Source organism: Nicotiana tabacum, chromosome 18, assembly GCF_000715075.1.
Source record: "Nicotiana tabacum cultivar K326 chromosome 18, ASM71507v2, whole genome shotgun sequence".
Taxonomy (NCBI): Eukaryota; Viridiplantae; Streptophyta; class Magnoliopsida; order Solanales; family Solanaceae; genus Nicotiana; species Nicotiana tabacum.
Genome location: NC_134097.1, coordinates 58,291,769 through 58,298,999, shown reverse-complemented (window position 1 = coordinate 58,298,999; position 7,231 = coordinate 58,291,769).

Sequence of the window (7,231 nt, the reverse complement as noted above, 5' to 3'; positions counted from 1 at the left end):
CGTTCGATCAAGGTCGGACTCTTCTTTTGCCGAAGGCCCTTGGTCTTATAGGGTTTTAATTCGAACCTGTCGAAAAACTGACACGTCGTCGTTCGATCGAGGTCGAACTCTACTTTTTGGCAAAGGCCCATGGCCTTAAAGGGTGTTATTTCGAACCTGTCGAAATATTAACCCGTCATCGTTCGATCAAAGTCGAACTCTTCTTTTTGGAGAAGGCCCTTGACCTTAAAGGGTGTTATTTCGAACTTATCGAAATATTAACCCGTCGTCGTTCGGTCAAGGTCGAACTCTTCTTCTTAGCGAAGGCCCTAGGCCTTAAAGGGTGTTATTTCAAATTTGTCGAAATATTAACCCATCGTCGTTGGATCGAGGCTGAACTCTTCATCTTGGCAAAGGCCATTGGCCTGAAAGGGTGTTATTTCGAAATTGTTGAAACACTGACCTGTCACCGTTCGATCAAGGTCGAACTCTTCTTGTTGGCGAAGGCCCTAGGCCTTAAAGGGTGTTATTTCGAACTTGTCGAAATATTAACCCATCGTCGTTCGATCGAGTCTGAACTCTTCATCTTGGCAAAGGCCCTTTGCCTGAAAGGGTGTTATTTCGAAATTGTTGAAACACTGACCTGTCACCGTTCAATCGAGGTCGAAATCTTCTTTTTGGCGAAGGCCGTTGGCCTTTAAGGGTGTTATTTCGAACTTGTCGAAATATTAACCCATCGTCGTTCGATCGAGGCCGAACTCTTCATCTTGGCAAAGGCCCTTGGCCTTAAAGGGTGTTATTTCGAACTTGTTGAAACACTGACCCGTCGTCGTTCGATCGAGGTCGAACTCTTCTTTTTGGCGAAGGCCCTTGGCCTTAAAGGGTGTTATTTCTAGCTTGTCGAAATATTAACCCGTCTACGTTAGATCAAGGTCGAACTCTTCTTCTTGGCGAAGGCCCTAGGCCTTAAAGGGTGTTATTTCGAACTTGTCGAAATATTAACCCATCGTCGTTCGATCGAGGCTGAACTCTTCATCTTGGCAAAGGCCCTTGGCCTGAAAGGGTGTTATTTCGAAATTGTTGAAACACTGACCTGTCACCGTTCGATTGAGGTCGAACTCTTCTTTTTGGCGAAGGCCGTTGGCCTTAAAGGGTGTTATTTCAAACTTGTCGAAATATTAACCCGTCGTCGTTTGATCAAGGTCGAACTCTTCATTTTTGCGAATGCCTTTGTCCTTGAAGGGTGTTATTTTGAACTTGTCGAAATATTGACCCATCATCGTTCAATCGAGGTCGAACACTTCTTTTTGGCGAAAGCCCTTGGCCTTAAAGGGTGTTATTTCTAACTTGTTGAAATACTGACCTGACATCGTTCAATCGAGGTCGAACTCTTCTTTTTAGCGAAGGACCTAGGCCTTAAAGGGTGTTATATCGAACTTGTCGAAATATTAACTCATCGTCGTTCTATCAAGGTCCAACTCATCTGATTGGGGAAGGCCCTTGGCCTTAAAGAGTGTTATTTTGAGCTTGTCAAAATATTAACCCGTCATCGCTCGATCAAGGTCGAACTCTTCTTTTTGGCGAAAGCCCTTGGCTTTAAAGGGTGTTATTTCGAACTTGTCGAAATACTAACCTATCATTGTTCAATTGAGGTCGAACTCTTCTTTTTGGCAAAGGCCCTAGGATTTAAAGGGTGTTATATCGAACTTGTCGAAATATTAATTCATCGTCGTTCGATCAAGGTCCAACTCATCTGATTGGGGAAGGCCCTTGGCCTTAAAGAGTGTTATTTCGAGCTTGTCAAAATATTAACCCGTCATCACTCTATCAAGGTCGAACTCTTCTTTTTGGCGAAAGCCCTTGGCCTTAAAGGGTGTTATTTCAAACTTGTCGAAACACTGACCCGTCGTCGTTCGATCGAGGTTGAACTCTTCTTTTTGGCCAAGGCTCTTGGCAATAAAGGGGTTTATTTCGAACTTATCGAAATATCCCTTCGTCATTCTATTAAGGTCGAACTCTTCTTTTTGGCGAAGGCCCTTGGCCTTAAAGGGTGTTATTTCAAACTTGTCGAAATACTGACCCATCGTCGTTCGATCGAGGTCGAACTGTTATTTTTGGCGAATGCCTTTGGCCTTAAAGGGTGTTATTTCGAACTTGTCAAAATATTAACCCGTTGTTATTCGATCAAGGTCGAACTCTTCTTTTTGGTGAAGGCCCTTGGCCTTAAAGGGTTTTATTTAGAGCTTTTCGAAAAACTCATCTGCATTCGATCAAGGTCGAACTCTTTTTTTGGCGAAGGCCCTTGGCCTTAAAGGGTTTTATTTCGAACTTATCGAAACACTGACCCGTCATCGTTCGATCGAGGTCAAACTCTTCTTTTGGCGGAGGCCCTTGGCATTAAAGAGTGTTATTTCGAACATGTTGAAACACTGACCCGTCATCGATCGATCGAGGTCGAACTCTTCTTTTTGGCGAAGGCCCTTGGCCTAAAAGGGTGTTATTTCGAACTTGTCAAAATATTAACCCGTCGTCGTTCGATCAAGGTCAAACTATTCTTTTTGGAGAAGGCCCTTGGCTTATAGGGTGTTATTTCGAACTTGTCGAAATATTAACCCGTCGTCGTTCGATCAAGGTCGATTTTTCTTTTTGGCGAAGGCCCTTAGCCTTAAAGGATGTTATTTCAAACTTGTCGAAATATCAACCTGTCGTCGTTGGATCACGGTCGAATTATTCATATTGGCGAAGGCCCTTGGCCTTAAAGTGTGTTATTTTGAACTGGTTGAAACATTGACCCGTCGGCGTTCGATCGAGGTCGAACTTTTCTTTTTGGCGAAGGCCCTTGGCCTTAAAGGATGTTATTTCGAACTTGTTGAAATATTAACCCGTCGTCGTTCTATCAAGGTCGCACTCTTCTTTTTGGCGAAGGCCCTTGGCCTTAAAGGGTGTTATTTCGAACTTATCGAAATATTAACCCTTCGTCATTCGATTAAGGTCGAACTCTTCTTTTTTGCGAAGGCCTTAGGCCTTAAAGGGTGTTATTTCAAACTTGTCGAAATATTAACTCGTCGTCGTTGGATCAAGGCCGAACTCTTCTGATTGGCGAAGGACCTTGGCCTTAAAGAGTGTTATTTCGAGCTCTTCAAAAGATTAACCCGTCATCGCTCGATCAAGGTCGAACTCTTCTTTTTGGCAAAAGCCCTAGGCCATAAAGGGTGTTATTTCGAATTTGTCGAAGCTCTGACCCGTCGTCGTTTGATCGAGGTCGAACTCTTCTTTTTGGCCAAGGCTTTTGGCAATAAAGGGTGTTATTTCAGACTTATCGAAATATTAACCCTTCGTCATTCGATTAAGGTCGAACTCTTCTTTTTGGCGAAGGCCCTTGGCCTTAAAGGGTGTTATTTCAAACTTATCAAAATATTGACCCATCGTCGTTCGATCGAGGTCGAACTCTTCTTTTTGGCGAAGGCCCTTGGCCTTAAAGAGTGTTATTTCGAGCTTGTCAAAAGATTAACCCGTCATCGCTCGATCAAGGTTGAACTCTTCTTTTTGGCGAAAGCCCTAGGCCATAAACGGTGTTATTTTGAATTTGTCGAAACTCTGTCCCGTCGTCGTTTGATCGAGGTCGAACTCTTCTTTTTGGCCAAGGCTCTTGGCAATAAAAGGTGTTATTTCAGACATATCGAAATATTAACCCTTCGTCATTCGATTAAGGTCAAACTCTTCTTTTTGGCGAAGGCCCTTGGCCTTAAAGGGTGTTATTTCGAGCTTGTCAAAGTATTAACCCATCATCGCTCGATCAAGGTCGAACTCTTCTTTTTTGCGAAGGCCCTTGGCCTTAAAGGGTGTTATTTCGAACTTGTCAAAACACTAACCCATCGTTGTTCGATCGAGGTCGAACTCTTCTTTTTGGCGAAGGCCTTTGTCCTTAAAGGGTGTTATTTCGAACTTGTTGAAACACTGATCCGTCGTCGTTCGATCAAGGTCGAACTCTTTTTTTTGGCGAAGGCCCTTGGCCTTAAAGGGTTTTATTTCGAACTTATCGAAACACTGACCCGTCATCGTTCGATCGAGGTCAAACTCTTCTTTTTGGCGAAGTCCCTTGGCCTTACAGGGTGTTATTTCGAACTTGTCAAAATATTAACCTGTCGTCGTTCGATCAAGGTCGAACTATTCTTTTTGGAGAAGGTCATTGGCCTTAAAGGGTGTTATTTCGAACTTTTCGAAATATTAACCCATCGTTGTTCGATCAATGTCGAACTCCTTTTTTTGGCAAATGCCATTGGCCTTAAAGGTTATTATTTCGAACTTGTCGTAATATTAACCCGTCCTCGTTCGATCAATGTCAAACTCTTCTTTTTGGCGAAGGCTCTTGGTCTTATAGGGTGTTAATTCGAACTTGTCAAAAAACTGACCCGTCGTCGTTCGATCGAGGTCGAACTCTACTTTTTGGCAAAGGCCCTTGGTCTTAAAAGGTATTATTTCGAACTTGTCGAAATATTAACCTGTCATCGTTCGATCAAGGTCGAACTCTTCTTTTTGGCGAAGGCCCTTGGCCTTAAAGGGTGTTATTTCGAACTTATGAAAATATTAACCCGTCGTCGTTCGATCAAGGTCGAACTCTTCTTCTTGGTGAAGGCCCTAGGCCTTAAAGGGTGTTATTTCAAACTTGTCGAAATATTAACCCATCGTCGTTCGATCGAGGTCGAACTCTTCATCTTGTCGAAGGCCCTTGGCCTTAAAGGGTGTTATTTCAAACTTGTTGAAACACGGATCCGTCGTCGTTCGATCGAGGTCGAACTCTTCTTTTTGGCGAAGGCTCTTGGCCTAAAAGGGTGTTATTTCAAAATTGTCGAAATATTAACTCATCGTCATTCGATCAAGGTCGAACTCTTCTTATTAGCGAAGGCCCTTGGCCTTAAAGGGTGTTATTTCGAACTTGATGAAATATTAACCCATTGTCGTTCGATCAAGGACGAACTCTTCTTTTTGACGAAGGCCCTTGGCCTTAAAGAGTGTTATTTCGAGCTTGTCAAAATATTAACCCATCATTGTTCGATCAAGGTCGAACTCTTCTTTTTGGCGAAGGCCCTTGGCCTTAAAGGGTGCTATTTCGAACTTGTCAAAACACTGACCTATCATCGTTCGATCTAGGTCGAACTCTTCTTTTAGGCGAAGGCTCTTGGCCTTAAAGGGTGTTATTTCAATTTTGTCGAAATATTAACTCGTCGTCGTTCGAACAAGGTCGAACTCTTCTTTTTGGAGAAGTTCCTTGGCCTTAAAGGGAGTTATTTCAAACTTGCTGAAATACTAACTCGTCGTTGTTTGATCGAGGTCGAACTCTTCTTTTTCGCGAGGGCCCTTGGCCTTAAAGGGTGTTATTTCGAACTTGTCGTTCGATCAAGCCATCTGGTCGTCGTTCGATCAAGGTTGAACTCTTCTTTTTTGGCGAAGGTCCTTGGCCTTAAAGGGTGTTATTTTGAGCTTGTCGAAATATTAACCCGTCGGCGTTCGATCAAAGTCGAACTCTTCTTTTTGGCGAAGGCCCTTGGCCTTAAAGGCTGTTATTTCGAACCTGTCGAAATATGAACCCGTCGGCGTTCGATCAAGGTCGAACTCTTCATCTTAGCGAAGGCCCTTGGCCTTAAAGGGTGTTATTTCGAACTTGTCGAAATATTGACCCGTCATCGTTCGATCGAGGTCGAACTCTTCTTTTTGGCGAATGCTCTTGGCCTTAAAGGGTGTTATTCTGAACTTGTCGAAATACTGACCCATCGTTGTTCGATAGAGGTCAAACACTTCTTTTTAGAGAAGGCTCTTGGCCTAAAAGGGTGTTATTTCAAACTTGTCAAAATATTAACCGGTCGTCCTTCGATCAAGGTCGAACTCTTCTTTTTGGAGAAGGCCCTTGGCCTTAAAGGGTGTTATTTCGAACTTATCGAAATATTAACCCGTCGTCGTTTGATCGAGGTCGAACTCTTCTTTTTGGCGAATGCTCATGGCCTTAAAGGGTGTTATTCTGAACTTGACGAAATATTAACCCGTCGTCATTCGATCAAGGACGAACTCTTCTTTTTGGCGAAGGCCCTTGGCCTTAAAGAGTGTTATTTTGAGTTTGTCAAAATATTAACCCGTCATCGTTCGATCAAGGTCGAACTCTTCTTTTTGGCGAAGGCCCTTGGCCTTTAAGGGTGTTATTTCGAACTTGTCAAAACACTGACCCATCGTCGTTTGATAGAGGTCGAACTCTTCTTTTTGGAAAAGGCTCTTGGCCTTAAAGGGTGTTATTTCGATTTTGTCGAAATATTAACTCGTCGTCGTTCGAACAAGGTCGAACTCTTCTTTTTGGCGAAGGCCCTTGGCCTTAAAGGGTGTTATTTTGAACTTGTCAAAATATTAACCCGTCGTCGTTCGATCCAGGTCGAACGCTTCTTATCGGTGAAGGCACTTGGCCTTAAAGGGTGTTATTTTGAACTTGTCGAAATATTAACCCAACTCGCCGTCATTCGATCAAGGTTGAACTCTTATTTTTGGCGAAGGCCCTTGGCCTTAAAGGGTGTTATTTCGAGCTTGTCGAAATATTAACCCGTCGGCGTTCGATCAAAGTCGAACTCTTCTTTTTGGCGAATACTCTTGGCCTTAAAGGTTGTTATTTCGAACTTGTCGAAATATGAACCCGTCGGCGTTCGATCAAGGTCGAACTCTTCATCTTGGCGAAGGCCCTTGGCCTTAAAGGGTGTTATTTCGAACTTGTCGAAATATTGACCAGTCGTCGTTTGATCGAGGTCGAACTCTTCTTTTAGGTGAGGGCCCTTGGCCTTAAAGGGTGTTATTTCGAACTTGTCGAAATATTAACCCAACCCGTCGTCATTCGATCAAGGTCGAACTCTTCTTTTTGATGAAGGCCCTTGGCCTTAAAGGGTGTTATTTCGAACTTGTCGAAATATTAACCCTTCGTCATTCGATTAAGGTCGAACTGTTCTTTTTGGCAAAGTCCCTTGGCCTTAAAGGGTGTTATTTCAAACTAGTCGAAATACTGACCCGTCGTCATTCGATCGAGGTCTAACTCTTCTTTTTGGCAAATGCCATTGGCCTTAAAGGGTGTTATTTTGAACTTGTCAAAATATTAACCTGTCGTCGTTCGATCAAGGTTGAGCTCTTCTTATCGGCGAAGGCCCTTGGCCTTAAAATGTGTTATTTCGAACTTATCGAAAAATTGACCCGTCGTCATTCGATCAAGGTCGAACTCTTTTTT